The following is a 19466-nucleotide window of genomic DNA, read 5'->3' as shown; positions in this document are numbered from 1 at the left end:
GGGGGGGGGGGGAGCATTTTTTATTACACCTAATAGATTATGAATAAGTTTTTTTTTTTTAAAGAAAAGGTTCTATGAAGTGAAAATGTTTGATTTCTTTCTTTAATAAATATAGAGAAGAATGATTTGCAATTGCTATGATTTCTGCTAAGAAAATTGCACTTGAAATGAATATCGAACCCGAATTTCATAACAAACGTGTGATATATAGGAAACCAATTTGATGAGAATGTTGATAATAAAATCTCAAAATCTTTCGAAAAGTCCTTTGGAGTTGATTACTTTATACATAGTAGATAAGGCAATTGTTTTGCTGCAACATAGATTTGAACAATTCGAAGCATATGAAAATATTTTGGTTTTCTTTTTAGCGGTAAAAATTAAGATCACTAGATGATTAAAATTTTAAAAAAATATTGCCTTAATCTTGAATGTTTCTTAAAGCATAATAATCAATTCGATATTGATGGTTTAGACTTATTTTCGGAATTAAAAATATTAAGAAAAATAATACAATTAGAAGATAATAGTTTAATTGATACACTCGGTCAAATAAAAAGATTGATTCTTTTTTCAATGCCTATGTTGCTTATGGAATAATTTTAATAACTCTGTTACCGTTGCTTCAACGGAAAGAAGTTTTCAAAATTAAAATTGATAAAATCTTATCTAAGATTCAACCATGTCTCAAGAAAGGTTAAATGGATTAGTTGTATTATCAAATAAGAAAAACTTATTAGGAACTATTGATTATAAGAAAATTATTAATAACTTTATATGTAAGCAACGCTAGAAAAATAGACTTCAAATAAATAAATAATTTTTTTTAAAAAAAAAATTAAAGCCCCTCATAAAGTTTGACTTTAGGGCACAAAACTCGTCTGACCACCTAAGCGAACATGGTGGCATATAATCTAGCTATGAAACCTGGACCTCTGGATGAACTAGATGAAGAAGATGTTACTTTTTGGAACTATATTCCTTCACATGCTTTATTTTTTCGCAAAGACTATTATGGACTGAATCGCCAGGATTAGCTAGTCCCGTTGTGTATTATTGAACCACTTTAGTTTTCCCTTTTTATTTTAAGTCATCTTTCATGTAGTAGGAAAAAGACATCTTCTCTGCATCTAAAAAAATAACTTAAAGATTTTTATTCATTTTCTTGAGAAGCAGAGTTAATTGTTGGAATGGAAAAGGGTTTAAAATGCCCCTAAATTATTGGAAAAGATTTAAAAATATCCTTCATCTACCTATTGGGCTAAAAATATCCCTTCATCCACCTTTTTGGTTCACTTATGCCCTTTGACCGTTACGACAATGCTGAATTAAAAATAACAATAATTTAAATTCCACGCGGCAATTTTTTATTGGCCAAAACTAAAACATCTAACCCATTAGAAAGACTCACCCATATCTAACAGTTTTTCATACTAACCCGCTTCAAATACTAACCCGACCCGAACAAAAAGTTCAATTAAAAAAAAGAGTCCGCACTTCTATCAAATTCCATGGAACAAAAGCTTCATGGAAGTTGCATCGATCATATAGACGCAAATTTACTACGTGGTTTTCTTTTTCTTGTTATGGCATCCAGTTCAATTTACATGATAGACACAAATTGTATTATATTCAAGATGAGTTTAACTTAATCACTTCACATAACGGAAAGATCTCAAAGTGATTGTTTGGAAGATATCATAAACTGTTGGACTACCCCTAGTTTTTCGTCCTACATTATTGTTAAGAAAATCATTGGCTCATTCATGCTAGGCTTTTCTTGTTTGTTTAATTTGTTCATGAACCTTTATTCGATGATAATGCTATACATGAGATTATTCAAGAAAATGAACACATATAAATCCATGTGTTAGATAGAAGTGTGGCTTTTTTTTTAAAACTTTTTATTCGGGCCAGTTAGTATTTTGGGTGGGTTAGTCCGAAAAACGGGTAGATATGAGTGGGTCTTTCTAATAGGTTAGATGTTTTAATTTCGACCAAGTTGCCACGTGGAATTTAAATAATTATATTTTAATTCAGCATTGACCTAATAGTCAAAGGGCATAAGTGAACCAAAAAGGTGGATGGATGGGTATTTTTAGCCCAATAGATAAATAAAGGATATTTTTACACCCTTTTCAATAGTTCAGGGGCATTTTTGATCCTTTTCCGTTGTTGGAATAAAAGAAAATTGCATGGGAGAAAAATCACGGGATACAAATTTAGCTGTTTGGACCGTATTAAAAAGTAAAATTAAACAGAATGAACAAAGTTTAGTTGATGCAGATGAGTGTTAGAAAAATAGTTGATAATATTGACCAAGAATAATAAGAGAATAGAAATAACTTATTGAATAAATATTGTGTCGTGGCAAGCCACTGCCTTGAAAGTAATTTCGGTCTGACTGGGTGCAAATCATTAAGACCGATCACTCCCCAAGGTTCCACAATACTCCCAAACACCTGCACTCATGACTGAAAGTTTGGAGTTTGCAGAAAAAGAATTGCCCAGGAAAAATCGGAAGAAGAATAGTGTTCCAGGATAATAAGAAGAAGAATGGTCTTTTGAGAGGACGAGAGAATAAATATTTTTTGGTTGGTATTTTAGCTCACAAATGGTGATGTTTATATAGGCAAATCATTTATGTTTTCTTCCATCAGAAAATCGTAAGAGGCCAAATGTGAGTTAATGTTCGTAACATTTATTTTGGTTTAATGACGAATTGTCATAAAGACAGCAACTTCAAACCTTCTGAAAAGTTGTATCTTTTCACAAACAAAGTCAAAAAAGTTAAGAAACTGTCGTATGACTGAATGTGAACCATTTATGAAGTAGTAACTTCATTCTCCCACTGTGCATATACATAAAATCTAGAAATATTACAACAAATTAACGGTGGAGAGGTATGACAATTAATCACAGATTAATTGTAGATTAGAAGTGTTCTTTGTTCTTTGCATTATCAAATTAGAGTAACGCCTAAAGAGGAATAATACCAACAATCCTCCCCTAATGCAAAGATAAAGAATAAGAATAATTCCTGGGCAGAAGGAAGGAATGTGTACTTAAGTGTCCATATCTTTTGATTTGAATTGACACGTAGTGAAATGAGGCAACGACTAATATCCACAAAGTGAAGCACTCTTGAACTGAATGGACATGAGTTGAGACCCTCAATACACATACTATATCCTTAATTTTATGCAGACTCGATACTTATAAAGTGCTTTTATGGTCATGCACACACCTTGGGTCTCATGAGTGCTCTAGAAAGACATCCCAAGTCTTTCATAAAAGGCGACCGCACCTTTACACTCACGTAGGTGATTCCATCAAGTCTATCAACATATAGACCACCTTATGGCTAAGGAATCATTAAGAGCAAAATAGGCCCAACCTTAAAAAGTGTTGGAAAATTTGGTAGATATTATGGAGAATAAGATTTAGCTTGAGGCGTGTCAAAGACACTGTCCTTAAGGATATTTCGCCCACACCGTGATAAATAAAATTAGGCGTATCCCCCAGGATTCAACAAGCTTTTCTAGTATAACTAGGAGCAGAAACAACAAAGATTGAATAAAAGAAAACCCAGCACAAAAGAAAAGGGAAGAAAAGTTTTAACTTTTTTCACACCATCCAAATGAACACAAACATATACTTATATATAATCCAAAATATGGACATCTGATTGTTGCCAAAAACGTTACAAAATTAAGGAATCTTCCCAGTAAGAGACGTTACTAACATTAAAGGCAAAACGTTATAAACATCAATTTTCTTACAGCCATAATGATAGCAATTTAAGGTTAGTAAATTGTTATATTCAAAGCTATTCAAATATTCAGTTATACATATATTAAAATATATTCAATTGATTGGTATAATAAAGATCTATTAAAAGAATGAACCAAGATATTAATTTGAATATTTCTTTTTGAGTTATCAAATTATTTTTTCAACAATTCCCCACATAACTCAAAAAAGAATATTAAGTAATAGAGTAAAATAAAAAATTTCGAAGGGTTTTCACAAAATGAGCATAATGCGTCGAATCTGGTGTCTCTTGGACTATGAAGCAGACCTAGATAAAATAAGATTAAACTTAAAGTAAAATTGGTGAAGTTTAAAACTTCTATGAACTAAGAATTCTTTTATAAGTTTTGTGACGACCCGACCCATCGTCACGTGAGTTACCGCCCCGTTTTCCCCATTCTATGCCTCTTCATGTTTCATTATTGGCATTTGGTGTGTTAGGGTTGATTTGGATTGGTTTTGGTAGGAAATGAGACACTTAGTCTCTTTAAGGAAGGTTTGATTTGGAAAAGTCAACCGGATGTTGACTTATGAGTTAGAAGGCTCGGATGTGATTTCCGGTGATATGGTTAGCTTTGGAGGATGATTTGTGACTTAGGAGTGTGATCGAAAGTAATTTTAGAGGTCCGGTGTAGAATTAGACTTGAATTGGCGAAGTTAGTATTTTGGCGAATTCCGGTTGATAGGTGAGATTTTGATCCGAGGGTCGGAATGGAATTCCGAGAGTTGCAGTAGCTTCGTTAGGTGATTTGAGATGTGTGTGCAAAATTTCAGGTCATTCGGAGGTGTTTTGGTTGGGTTTTTGATCGTATGCGTGTTTCGGAAGTTTTAGAAGAACTTAGGCTTGAATTTGATTAGAAATGATGGTTTTAGTGTTGTTTGAGGTGTTTTGATGATTGGAGCAAGTTTGAATAAGGTATTGGATCATGTTTGTATTTTTGGTTGAGGTCCCGAGGGCCTCGGGGTGATTTTGGATGGCTAACGGGATGAAAATTGAAGTTGGAGATTGCAGGTTCATATCTGATATCTGGTAATTTCGCTTCTGCGGTCGCCCAGAGGCGAAGGGAGGATCGCAGAAGCGACTTTTGGGCCTGGTGCTATTTTCGCAGAAGCGGTTATGGGAGCCGCATCTGCGAAGCCGCAGATGCGGAAGGGAGACCGCAGAAGCGGTTCTTGAATTTTAGGAGATCCCGCAGAAGCGGAAATATTACCGCAGATGCGGTAGTCGCAGAAGCGACAAAGGACCGCAGAAGCGGAAATAACTGATCAGAAAGGGTTTTAATCCCCTTCGCGAAATATTTACAAAACACATATTTTAACTTCGGACTTGGGGTGTTCTTGAGCGATTTTGAAGAGGAAATTCAAGGACTTCGATCAGGTAAGCATTCTTGGACTTACAACACAATTTTATCATGCAAATACATGAAATTTCACTGAAAACTCAAGGAATTAAGGTCAAAAATGGTGGTTTAAGGCTTGAAACCTAAGAGAACAAAAATGGGAATTTGAGGGGCCATTTGGACTCCGATTTTGGTGTTCTTTATATGTATAGACTCGTGGCGAGATAAGGAATCCGGTGATGTAAAATTTATAATTTTTCGAGAAGTGGGCCCGGGGCTCGGGTTTTGCCAACTTCGTGATTTTCGATGTTTTTCAAGTCTTTTCGATTGGGTTATATTCCCTTAGCATATTGTGACGTATTCGTTGTGGTTTTGGTCAGATTCGACACGCGAAGAGGTGAATTTGAAAGGCAAGGGCATAGCAAGCTAGGACTTTGGCCGGATTGAGGTTAGTAATAAATGTAAATGCTGTGTTGAGGGTTTGAAACCCCGAATTTGCACAACGTAGTGCTATGAGAGGTGACTTGCACGCCGGATAACGGGCGTGGGGTAGAGCACCGTCGGGGATTGTGACTTGGTCCGTCCCGTTTAATAAAATTGATACCTATTTGATTGTAGATTTGTAATATCCTTATAAAAATGGATCAATTGTCATAATTGGGCTTCGTGCCAACTACTTGAATCCTTCAGGGATTATTTTACTGGTTTCTTACCATATTTATAGATATTGAACTCAGTCTTGGTGTTTGACACTGTTTTGTAAACTCAGCCATTTTTCTTAAAGCAGAAACTAAATTAATATTTTTAAATAAAGTTTGGGCTGAATATTTTTATACTATTGTGCCGAAAGGCTTATGTATTTTGGACTGATTATTGGATCGGGCTGCACGCCGCAGTGGTATGAGAATGATATTGATATGAGGCCAAGGGCCTGTTTGATGCCACGAGATGGCTTATTATTGTGCTTGGGCCGTAAGGGGCCCCTCCCGGAGTCTGCACACCCCCAGTGAGCGCCGTCGACGTTAAATAAATGGAGCGGGCTGCATGACCGCAGCGAGGTACTGGAGGTACCAGTTTATGTGTTGCATTGCATACTTGATTGCCATTTACTTATTTATCTGCTGTGATATTCTATAATTGTTTTTCATTGGTTTATTGAGTTGATATTATTTAGATTGAGCTGCTGTAATTATAGCTTACTTTGTGCCTGTCCAGGATTTCTTACTCTCAACCGTTATTTATGTTTATTACTTTCTGGGTTGGAAGTACTCACATTACTCCCTGCACCTTGTGTGCAGATCCAGGTACACCACAGGGTGAGTGAGGATTTGTTAGCTGAGCAGTAGGATCTGGGAATATCGAGGTAGCTGCATCGCGTTCGCAGCCTTGATCTCTCCCATCTATCTTTATCCTTTTATTCGCATTTTCTTTCCTAGACAGATTTGTGATTAGGTGAATATGCTGTATTAGAGGCTCATGTTCGTGACACCAGATTCTGTGGGCTGACTAGTATTTTATTTTGGGGTTTTCGAATATTAGAGATTATTTCAGAGATTTCGCACTTAAATTGGTATTTTATTAGTGAATATTTATTTATCTATCTAGATTAATTGGCTAAGGTTGTGTAAATGGTCGGGCTTGCCTAGCAGTGTGTTGGGCGCCATCACGATCGGGGTTGGGTCGTGACATGTTTAGAGTCTTATCTATCACATTATATCCCCACACACTTTGTTGTTTATCGCAGTTTTGCGCTAGTAGGCCACTCGCGCGCCTGGTTTTCATGAGTGCTCTAGAAATTTTTTGCCATAAATTTCATAGGAGCGGCCCCACTCCACACTCATATAGGTCCATCCATCAAGTGTATTCTACAACACAATACACCACCTATAAAAGGCTATGGATTAGTGGATTAAGAGTTTAATAACTCAGCCTCACATTTCGTGCAGTCTTGCACTATATACACGCATACCATAGGAAGAGACATAATTTAATAGTGCAGATTTGATCAACTATTGACTTGTTATTACCCATATGAACCTACTTCAAGGGATCTCCAATCACATAGGTTGGGTTACCATCATTGTTGATACATCTCAAATTGGCAAAAGTCTCAACCCCTTGATGTTTTACTTATAAGTGAAAGGATCGGCCAAATCCTCCTTTGACTACACATAATATGTACAAAAAATTCTCATCTCTAAGCAACTGCTTTATGATATTATATCTTAAAAAAATATGTCTACTTTTCCCATTGAAAGATTTATCTTGGCAATCCCAATTCATCGACGCCAATATTGTCAGTTCAATTCCTAGTGGAATACATGCCAATAGGTTGCTTAATCAGCTTCAGTGCCAGGCAATTTTAATATCATAACACCCACCAAAGGTGATCCCACAACAACTAGCTAATTTTTTCTCATCTGAATCAGAGATTCAATATCATCACTGTATCTTTCTAATACAGTGAAAAATACACATACAAAATTTTAACTTGTAATATTTCTCAAATAAAGCATAAAATCATCTCAAATGAAATAAAACTTGACTTCTGTACAAGTGCCTTTTGAAACATCTTTCAACACATAAGAATTTAGTTTCTTTTTGTATCTTCCGCAGTCAAGTACCAAAGAAAATTTTCTAAATACATGAGCAACTTTAATAACAAAAATATCTCAAATCAGTAGGAAACGAGTGATAATTCAACGATTTTCTTCACCCAAACGACTAAGAGACCCAAAGCACCATAACTTTTCGAAGTCAGAAATACAACAAATTTTTTGATCTTCCAATACAAATTTTTGCCACAAAAAATCTCATTTTTGTAAGGCTTCAATGTTATAATTTTAATAAACAGTTTTTCTATTTTTTTTCCTCTTCTTAGGGTCAAGCTAGATAACTCAGACACCATGGTCCCCCACATTTTTGAAAATTTCAAGTTAAGGAGATAACATTTTCACAACTCATAAAGAGTTCCACCAATTTATAAATAACAAGATAATAATATAGTTTCACCCAATAAGTCACAAGAATACGAAATACGAAGGTCTTATCTTATCTATTATTACTATCATACTAATACAGAGGAGATTTATCAAATTAACACATTAATCATCATCTTCCCTTCCATTAAAAAGATTTGTCAAATTCTATTTGACATGAATGATTATCATGTATGGTAAATTATTCACTCTTTCATAATTATCATAGAATTAGCAAAGAACTTATACAACTTGAATGAAATCAATCATGCTTTTATATGTAACACACCAAATTCAAAACTCAAATTTATTGAAATTGAAATATAAATTTAAACCCACTATCTTAGAGCTTTCAAGATTTTCAAAAATAGATAACAATAAAAGTCTATATTTTTGTAGGCTTAGGCACATTTAAATACTATAAATAGCGTACCTTAATTTTGTAGTGCAATTTACCTTCCATAATGCGATAATGCACAAAATTAAAATAGCAACTTGATTAACATTTTGTTGCACACAAAAATAATTTCAATAAAGAGTGTTATTCTCCATACGACCATTGTGCAAACTTGAAGTGTAGGTTCCATTTTAAGAATTAGAATAATAACTTGGACAACATCAAATTTGATTCTCCATAATAAAAAAAATATGGAAATATCCTTAAGATTGTTGGAAAATTTGGTAGATATTGGATTATGGAGAATAAGATTTAGCTTGAGGCGTGTCAACGACATTGTCCTTAAGGATATTTCGCCCACACCGTGATGAATAAAATTAGGCGTATCCCCCAAGATTCAACAAGCTCTTCTAGTATAACTAGGAGCAGAAACAACAAAGATTGAATAAAAGAAAACCTAGCACAAAAGAAAAGGGAAGAAAAGTTTTAACTTTTTTCACACCATCCAAATGAACACAAACATATACTTATATATATTTCAAAATATGGACATCTGATTGTTGCCAAAAACGTTAAAAAATTAAGGAATCTTCCCAGTAAGAGACGCTACTAACATTAAAGGCAAAACGTTATAAACATCAATTTTCTTACAGCCATAATGATAGCAATTTAAGGTTAGTAAATTGTTATATTCAAAGCTATTCAAATATTCAGCTATATATATTAAAATATATTCAATTGATTGGTATAATAAAGATTTATTAAAATAATATTAAAAGAATGAACCAAGACATTAATTTGAATATTTCTTTTTGAGTTATGAAATAATTTTTCCAACATAAAGCACTACCACACGTCATAGGGATAGGAAATATAGTGCATATTAATGTAACGACCGGAACGGTCGTTGTGAGCACGTGATTTTTGCCCAAAGCAAATTATTCCAAAAGTTTCAAATAAAAAGATTTTACGAATTTTTGTGAATTTTGTAGAATTTGGTGTTAATTGATTGCATGATAATTCATATGAAAATATAAAAAAAATACATTTGCATTTAGGATTTAATTTCACAATTTTAGTATTAATTAGGTATTAATTAGTTTTAGAACAAATTTAAAGAAAATTGCAAAAAAATAGTTTCTTTGCACTTTTAATTGTTAANGATTGGAGGCGGGTTCCCAGTTTTGTGTTGTGGTGGTATTGGAGCGCTAGAAGTACAGCTCTTTCATTTGAGTCATTTTCAGGAATTTAGTATGTTCGGACTGTTGCTTATTGGTGCGCGTATTGTGCGAGTTGTGGCTTAGTCCTGTACTAATGTGTAATGTCACCAAAGTAGGGTGTTGATTAGATGAGATTGTTGGGATCTTTAATGAGTACGAGCAGATTCGATTTCAGTATGTTGGAAGGATAATATCGAGCTTCGACTCAGAAATTTGATGCAGCATTTGCCAAAGGAGAAGTGGTTTCATGAATGGTTGATCTGAGAAATGGTGATGATTTGCCGCGTGTTTAGTTATCAGTTGCAGTATATGCAAAAGTATTGGAAGGAAAATTTAGCTGTTAAGAGGTTTTCTACCGGTATTCGGGCATTGTGGGCAACTACTGTGGATAGGAGTTACAGTTTCGAGTGTTTGGGTTATGTGGAATATCATATGATTGCACATGAGGTTGCAGGTATGGGTTATTACAACTGGTTCGGGCTTATAGAAGTGAGGTTTTGGTCTTGTGGATGATTTCGGAAAGTGGAATGTGGTTCTATGATTTATAGGCTGGACAGGATTGTGTAATTATAGTTAAAATGCATTGCCGGACCTATGTGAGATAGGGTGACGTAGAATCACCCCCGGGTATATGCATGGAAGGGTTATTCAGCGATTGGTTGGCTTTTAGCACAGCTCTGGGTACGCTCGAGGATGAGCGTTTGTTTAAGTTGGGGAGGATGTGACGATCCGACCCGTCGTCACGTGAGTTACCGCCCCGTTTTCCCCATTCTATGCCTCTTCATGTTTCATTATCGGCATTTGGTGTGTTAGGGTTGATTTGGATTGGTTTTGGTAGGAAATGAGACACTTAGTCTCTTTAAGGAAGGTTTGGTTTGAAAAAGTCAACCGGATGTTGACTTATGAGTTAGAAGGCTCGGATGTGATTTCCGGTGATTCGGTTAGCTTCGGAGGATGATTTGTGACTTAGGAGTGTGATCGGAAGTAATTTTAGAGGTCTGGTGTAGAATTAGGCTTGAATTGGCGAAGTTAGTATTTTGGCGAATTCCGGTTGATAGGTGAGATTTTGATCCGAGGGTCGGAATGGAATTCGGAGAGTTGCAGTAGTTTCGTTAGGTGATTTGAGATGTGTGTGCAAAATTTCAGGTCATTCGGAGGTGTTTTGGTTGGGTTTTTGATCGAATGCGTGTTTCGGAAGTTTTAGAAGAACTTAGGCTTGAATTCGATGAGAAATAATGGTTTTAGTGTTGTTTTCGGTGTTTTGATGATTGGCGCAAGTTTGAATAAGGTATTGGATCATGTTTGTATTTTTGGTTGAGGTCCCGAGTGCCTCGGGGTGATTTCGGATGGCTAACGGGATGAAATTGAAGTTGGAGATTGCAGGTTCATATTTGATATCTGGTAATTTCGCTTCTGCGGAAATGGGCCGCAGAAGCGGTCGCACAGAGGCGAAAGGAGGATCGCAGAAGCGACTTTTGGGCCTGGTGCTGTTTTCGCAGAAGCGGTTATGGGAGCCGCATCTACGAAGCCGCAGATGCGGAAGGGAGACCGCAGAAGCGGTTTTTGAATTTTAGGAGATCCCGCAGAAGCGGAAATATTACCGCAGATGCGGTAGTCGCAGAAGCGACAAAGGACCGTAGAAGCGGAAATAACTGATCAGAAAGGGTTTTAATTCCCTTCGCGAAATATTTACAGAACACATATTTTAACTTCGGACTTGGGGTGTTCTTGAGCGCTTTTGAAGAGGAAATTCAAGGACTTCGATCAGGTAAGCATTCTTGGACTTAGAACACAATTTTATCATGCAAATACATGAAATTTCACTGAAAACTCAAGGAATTAAGGTCAAAAATGGTGGTTTAAGGCTTGAAACCTAAGAGAACAAAAATGGGAATTTGAGGGGTCATTTGGACTCCGATTTTGGTGTTCTTTATATGTATAGACTCGTGGCGAGATAAGGAATCCGGTGATGTAAAATTTATAATTTTTCGAGAAGTGGGCCCGGGGCTCGGGTTTTGCCAACTTCGTGATTTTCGATGTTTTTCGAGTCTTTTCGATTGGGTTATATTCCCTTAGCATATTGTGACGTATTCGTTGTGGTTTTGGTCAGATTCGACGCGCGAAGAGGTGAATTCGAAAGGCAAGGGCATAGCAAGCTAGGACTTTGGCCGGCTTGAGGTTAGTAATAAATGTAAATGCTGTGTTGAGGGTTTGAAACCCCGAATTTGCACAACGTAGTGCTATGTGAGGTGACTTGCACGCCGGATAACGGGCGTGGGGTAGAGCACCGTCAGGGATTGTGACTTGGTCCGTCCCGCTTTATAAAATTGATACCTATTTGATTGTAGATTTGTAATATCCTCATAAAAATGGATTAACTGTCATAATTGGGCTTCGTGCCAACTACTTGAATCCTTCAGGGATTGTTTTTAAATGGTTTCTTACCATATTTATAAATATTAAACTCAGTCCGGGCATTCGATACTGTATTGAAAACTCAGCCATTTTTCTTAAAATTAGAAATTAAGTTAATATTTTTAAATGAAGTTTTGGGCTGAATATTTTTATACTATTGTGCCGAAAGGCTTATGTGATTTTTGGACTGAGTATGGGATCGGGCTGCACGCCGCAGCAGTATTAGAATGATATTGATATGAGGCCAGGGGCCTGTTTGATGCCACGAGATGGCTTATTATTGCGCTTGGGCCGTAAGGGGCCCCTCCCGGAGTCTGCACACCCCCAGTGAGCACCGTCGACATTAAATAAATGGAGCGGGCTGCACGGCCGCAACGGGGTACTGGAGGTACCAGTTTATGTGTTGCATTGCATACTTGATTGCCATTTACTTATTTATCTGCTGTGATATTCTATAATTGTTTTTCATTAGTTTATTGAGTTGATATTATTTAGATTGAGCTGCTGTAATTATAGCTTACTTTGTCCCTGTCCAGGATTTCTTACTCTCAACCCTTATTTATGTTTATTACTTTCTGGGTTGGAAGTACTCACAATACTCCCTGCACCTTGTGTGCAGATCCAGGTACACCACAGGGTGAGTGAGGATTTGTTAGCTGAGCAGCAGGATCTGGGAGTATCGAGGTAGCTGCATGGCGTTCGCAACCTTGATCTCTCCCATCTATCTTTATCCTTTTATTCGCATTTTCTTTCCTAGACAGATTTGTGATTAGGTGAATATTCTGTATTAGAGGCTCATGTTCGTGACACCAGATTCTGTGGGCTGACTAGTATTTTATTTTGGGGTTTTCGAATATTAGAGATTATTTCAGAGATTTCGCACTTAAATTGGTATTTTATTAGTGAATATTTATTTATCTATCTAGATTAATTGGCTAAGGTTGTGTAAATGGTCGGGCTTGCCTAGCAGTGTGTTGGGCGCCATCACGACCGGGGTTGGGTCGTGACAGGAACTTGTTAGGAATGGGTTTCAGAGTTGCACTCTGAGGAAATGGCTTTTGCACGAACTTTTTTGCATCCAAACCTTTTAAGATCGGGGGTGCCCCCGGTATTTGATCAACTCGTGAGTTGTATGTATCCACTTTCTTGTCATTATCTTCGATTTTTTTCTCTCCAGACTCGATTCTTTTGGTGAGTTCTTCGAGCATCTTCATAATTGCAGGATCAGTCCCCGATCCATTACCATTCGGCCTTTGTAGCACCGACTCAATACGATGAGTCACTTCTGGTTCGACCACACTGGAAGTTTTATGTTGACTTTGAAGCTGAGCGATAGCAACCTGCTAAGCCTGTAACATCTCGAATATTACCTGGAGGCTAATTCCCCCGTCTCCTACACCCTGTGTTCCTTGGCCACCAGATCGGCCTTCCCTACGTACACTCCCTTCGGGGTCTGCTCCTAAATCCGCATTCAATGCAATGTGCTAACTGATATCGACTGGATCGACCGGCACTCCCCCGGGATTGACCGGCGGCAACCCATCTCATGGAGCAGTTATATTATTGTTTTCCCCGTAAAATCCAAGACCATCATCACCATGTGCGAGTGCGTTTTGGGAGTTTGACATGCTTTAACCTGAGAACAAAAATTCTTGACAAGANGGCGCGTATTTAATAATATTACTTTCCCAAATTCGGGTGCACATTTATGGGACCCAAATCCAAATCTCAACGAAGTCGAAATGCGTTAACAATCACGGGTGCACTGGTGCGACGTGATTCGAGATGCGTTTTCACGACGTTGCAATTCTTATTAAAAATAAAAATAAAAGCGTTTGACTGATAAAAGCACATAAGCTAGAACATGTTTTGAAATCAGATAAAATCAAATACAACAGTTGAGCGACCGTGCTAGAACCACGGAACCGGGGAATGCCTAACACCTTCTCCCGGGTTAACAGAATTCCTTACTCGGATTTCTGGTTCGCGGACTGTTAACAGAGTCATAATTTCCTCGGATCGGGATTCAACCGGTGACTTGGGACACCATTAATCTCCCAAGTGGCAACTCTAAATATTAATAATAAATCCCGTTCCGATTGTCCTTTAATTGGAAAAACTCCTTTACACCCTCACTGGTGTAGGAAAAAGGAGGTGTGACAGTCGTTTTGAGCTCTAGTGCGTTGTTCGGCGGTTTGAGGCCACGAGCAGCTTTACTTCAGGTATTATGACATGTACGCGTGGTCGAAATTGAATTTCGGGAAGTTTGGAGTTGAATTGGAAAGAAAACTCTTATTTTGAAAGCTTTAAGTTGGAAGAATCGGCTAAGATTGGATTTTTTAGTAAACGACCTCGGAATTGGGATTTGAAGGTTCCAGCAGGTTTGTATGATGATTTCAGACTTGCGCGTATGTTCGGCTCGGGTTTTGGATGACCCGGGAACGTTTCGATGCCTATTGAGGAAGTTTGCATTTTGGAAGAATTTGATAAATTTGGGTTGAAGTGCATTTTAATGTTATCGGTGTCCGTTTGGGATTTCGAGACAGAGAATAGCTCCGTGTGGTGATGCTGGTATTGGGAGCGCATCCGGAAGTGGATTTGGAGGTCCGTAGGTCATTTTGGAGTTGTTTGGCGAAAGTTAGAAATTTGAACGTTTTTGAGAAGTTTGACCGGAAGTGGACTTTTTGATATCGAGGTCGGTTTTCGATTTTGGAAGTTGAGTAGGTCTGTAGTGTCAATGTGACTTGTGTGCAAAATTGAAGTCAATCGGACGCGATTTGATAGGGTTCGGCATCGAATGTAGAAATTTGAAATTCTAAAGTTCATTAAGCTTGGAATGGGGTGCGATTCATGAATTCAACATTGTTTGATGTGCTTTGAAGGCTCACCTAAGCTCGTATGGTATTTTGGGAAGTGTTGGTATAATTGGTTAAGATCCCGAGGGCCTCGGGTAGATTTGCGGGAGGTTAACGGATTGAATTTTTGAATTGAAGAAGAGTTGAAGGAGCTGATACCTGGTGTACCCGCACCTGCGAGGTTTTGGTTGCAGGTGCGGATGGCGCAGAAGCGACATTGGAGTCACAGAAGCGGAGCAGGCCGGCTAGGTGAAGGACCGCAGGTGCGGAGCTTTTGGCCGCATCTGCGTAAGTGCAGAAGCAGAAAGTACCTCGTAGGAGCAGAAGGAGGCGCAGAAGCGGCTACTTGATCGCAGGTGCGAAGGTCGAGGCTGGAAAGTGTGTTCTTTAGAAACGAGGGCTTGGCTCATTCTCACTTCATTTCCTCCATGAGAGCCGGTCTTGGAGCGATTTTGGAGCTCATTCTTCATCATCAATGTCAAGGTAAGTGATTTCCACTTATTATAAGTTAAATACATGGTTTGTATAAGGATTTAAATATGGAAATTAGTATAAATTGTGGGGGGTTTTGGTAGAAGACCTAGAATTTGGTACTTTGGATTTTTACCACGAAATTGAGAATAAACTATATATTTGAGTTTGTAAGGTTATGGGTAAAGTTTATCTTCGAAAATTTTCGAAAACCGAGCACGCGGACCTGAGGGTGATTTTATCAACTTTTCAAGCGGAGTTGGGAATTCGTTTAAATCTAATTGTTGTGAGTATTAGAGTGTATCTTTATTGATTTGCATATTGTTTGACTAGTTTTGGAGCATTGCCATCGCTTTGAATTGTTGGAAAGGCTTGGGGAGCCGCCTATGGAACTTCGGAGCGAGGTAAGTCTCCTTTCTAACCTTGTAAGAGGGAATTAATCCCATAGGGGAAATAAATTAATATGTGCTTTTAATTGTGGGGGCTACGTACGCATGAGGTGACGAAAGTCCCTATGTAGCTATTAGCTATGCCTATGTCCGAGTAGTCAAGGTTTACATCATGCCTTGTTGATATTACCGTCGATTTATGTTTATTGTTTGCCTTGAGAAGAAGCAAGATTGAGGTTGAGCAATAATTGTCTTGAAAGAATTGAAATTTGAAGAATTTAAGATTTAAAAGGTTTCATTTGAACTTCAAAATTTTGAAAAGAATTGAGGAATATTATAATAGCTTAAGAAATCTATGTGTAACCGCGTTGCATGTATGTTTCGCTAGTGGAGTAATTTCCTTAAAAAGCTTCAAAATGAATTTCCCTTATTTTGAACAGAATCAAGAAAGATATGATTTAAATGTTAAATTTATATTTGACCACGTCACAGGTATTATTCAAGCGGGGAAATTCCTTAAATTTATTTGACCGCTTTGCATGTATGATTCGCGAGCGGGGTAATAGATGCATCTATATTTTGTGCCGTTCGACCCTTGGCAGTGCACAGTTTACATTTATGTTGGATCGGGCCGAACGTCCTAGGTGGAATTTACAGTTTACATTTATATTGGATCGTGTCGAACGTCCTCGGTAGAATTCTTGTGTGATAATAGATTTGGAAACCCGTTTTATAAATTGTATAAATTCGTTGTTAGAAAAATCAAATGTTTTAAAATAAGGAAGTGTTTGGGGTTCGTTAGTATGATTGAAGAATTGTGTTGTTATTTCATGTTTTGAGTTTTATTGTTATCTCTATAAATCGTTCTTAGTTAGAATTTCATTTTATCATATTGTTGGACCACTAGTAAGTGTCGGAGTCGACCTCTCGTCACTACTTCTTCGAGGTTAGACTGGATACTTACTGGGTACGCGTTGTTTTCATACTCATACTACACTTGCTGTGCATTTTATTGTATAGGCACATGTGTGCTCAGTGGCCTTATGGGCGTAGCAGCGTGGTTGATACGGGGACTTAGGTGAGCTGCATCTTATGAGACGATCCGTAGCCAGCAGAGTCTCCCTCAGAGTACTTGTATTTTCCTTTTGTCCAAAATTGCATTCTGGACAATTATTGTATTGTATTTTAATTTCTAGTAAATGCTCATGCACTTGTGACACCGGGTTCTGGGATGATTATGGGATATTCGGTATTGAAATTGGAAAACATTATTATTATTCTGTAAGGATCATCTTTTACTAGTTAAGTTGAAGCAAATTTATGATTTCTAAAAAATTAGAAAGAGAATTTAATTAACCATTTAGTGTTGGCTTGCCTGACAGTGGTGTCCGGCGCCATCACGACCTTTAACGAATTTTGGGTCATGACAATTAAAGTCTCATATGGATTCGTTTGACCACGAACGGATATCCACCATACTTCCTCAATCCATGGGCTTTAGCCCATCCCCCTCGACGTTTCAAGGATAACTCTCTTTGCCAAACCCTTGGTTAAAGGATCCGCCAAATTTATTTCGGACCTTACATATTCCAAGGAAATAACACTATGTTTTAATAATTGTTGCACTGCACCATGTCTATTGCAAATATGTCTTATTTTCCCATTGTACACACTATTCTTGGCAATTCCAATTGCCGCGTGAGTCACAATGTAAAGACACTAGTGAAGTTTGTCTTCCCCACAAAGGTGCGTCGGCCAATAAGTCTCTCAGCCATTCAGCTTCTTGCCCTGCTAACTCAAGAGCAATAAATTTAGATTCCATGGTCGAACGTGCTATACAAGTCTGTTTTGAAGACTTCCACGAAATAGCACCTGCACCCAAAGTAAACACATAGCCACTAGTGGAGCTAACTTCATCATTTTCAATAACCCAATTTGCATCGCAAAATCCTTCTAAAACACCTGGAAAATTATTTAAATGCAAACACCAATCCATAGTACCTCTCAAATACCTTAGCAAGCGATGAAGAGCATTCTAGGGTTCACTGCTGGGGTTGTGAGAATATCTACTTAATCTACTAACAGCATAAGCAATATGTTGGCCCAAGTAAAGGTGAAGTTTTGAAGACTGACAAAGGAACTCAGACATGGACCAGGTCCATCTTGTGAAGTACAGTTATGATCAACTCAAACATGTGAGATGCACGTGAAGGAGATAAACCTAACTTATCAGAAGTGATATCTCCTGATCATGATCGAAAAGGTTGCATATTGGATAAGGAGAAAGACTCCTTACTCAAAGAGAATACTGTTTAGGAAAAGGATAGAGTTAGAGTATGAGATCAACTAGAACTCTTCCACCATGGAAGAGTAAGTAGCATCAGTATTCTAGTCAATCTCTAATTGCTAACTCCTTAAATGTCAGTGTTGTTCTCTTTTATAGGTAACACACACAAGCAGAAGTTAATCGTGAATTGAGAGCAAAATAGCGAGGCAATTTTGCAAGCAATTCGTGTGTGATTCAAGCGTGCAAACCTAAAGCTACTTAAACCAGAAAGAAGAACCGGTTCCAAGTGTCTATCTTTAATTCTAGTTCAATTGTAGTAGGTGATTTTACATTGTACCTTTCAGCTTATCTAGAAGCAATTGTATTAGGTACTTAGAGTTTTCAAGTTAGAGTTAACTTGAAGTTGTCGCAACAGTTAGGCTGTGTGCCACAACGGGATTAGAGTTAATCCTAGGTTTACAAAAGAGTTCTTGTAAATGTAGTTTTTGGCTCAGTGATTTTAGTGGAGAGTTCGGGAAAATCCTACTGGAAGGTAGGTCGTGGTTTTTTCACCTTTTGAGCCAGGTGTTCTCCACGTAAAAATATTTGTGTTCGTTATTTTCTGTATTTATTATTCCGCAACAATAGCAGTTGGAACACATAGAAAAACCAGGTCCTTCTATAATCAAGTTAAGCGAAAATTGGGTACCACACAAATCACCCCCCCTCTTGTGTGGTATTGAAGTATAAAACATCAATTGGTATCAGAGCGGGTTATCCTTGAAGAGGTTAACACCTTAGGAACAGATCAAGATGAGTGCACCACCTGGAAACTGGGAAGGACAATCCACTGCTAGGCCTCCACTCTTTAATGGCCAGTACTATTCTTGGTGGAAGAACAGGATGAGAGACTACATCACAGTAAAAGACTATGAACTTTGGACATTGTTACTGATGGCCCCATGGCTACTACAAAGAAGAATGCTGAATGACAGGATGTGCCAAAGACTAGAGCTGACTGTACTGCTGAAGATTTGAAGAAGTGGGAAAAGAATGCCAAGGCCAAGAAATGGCTTGTGTGTGGACTAGGTCCAGACGAGTATAGCAGAATTCAAAGCTGTACTACTGCTAAGGAGATCTGGGACACTCTACAAGTGGCCCATGAAGGAAGTCCTCAAGTAAAGAGATCAAGAGGAACACTGTTGTATTCTTAATATCAGAATTTCACCATGAAGGAAGGAGAAACCATCCAAGAGATGTACACAAGGTTCACAACACTAACAAATGAACTTAAGTCTCTTGGAAGAATTATCCTTGAAGAA

This window comes from Nicotiana attenuata, chromosome 10 (genome assembly GCF_001879085.1).
Source record: "Nicotiana attenuata strain UT chromosome 10, NIATTr2, whole genome shotgun sequence".
Classification (NCBI taxonomy): domain Eukaryota; kingdom Viridiplantae; phylum Streptophyta; class Magnoliopsida; order Solanales; family Solanaceae; genus Nicotiana; species Nicotiana attenuata.
The sequence above is the reverse complement of the archived record's forward strand: the minus strand, read 5'-3'. Positions refer to the sequence as shown.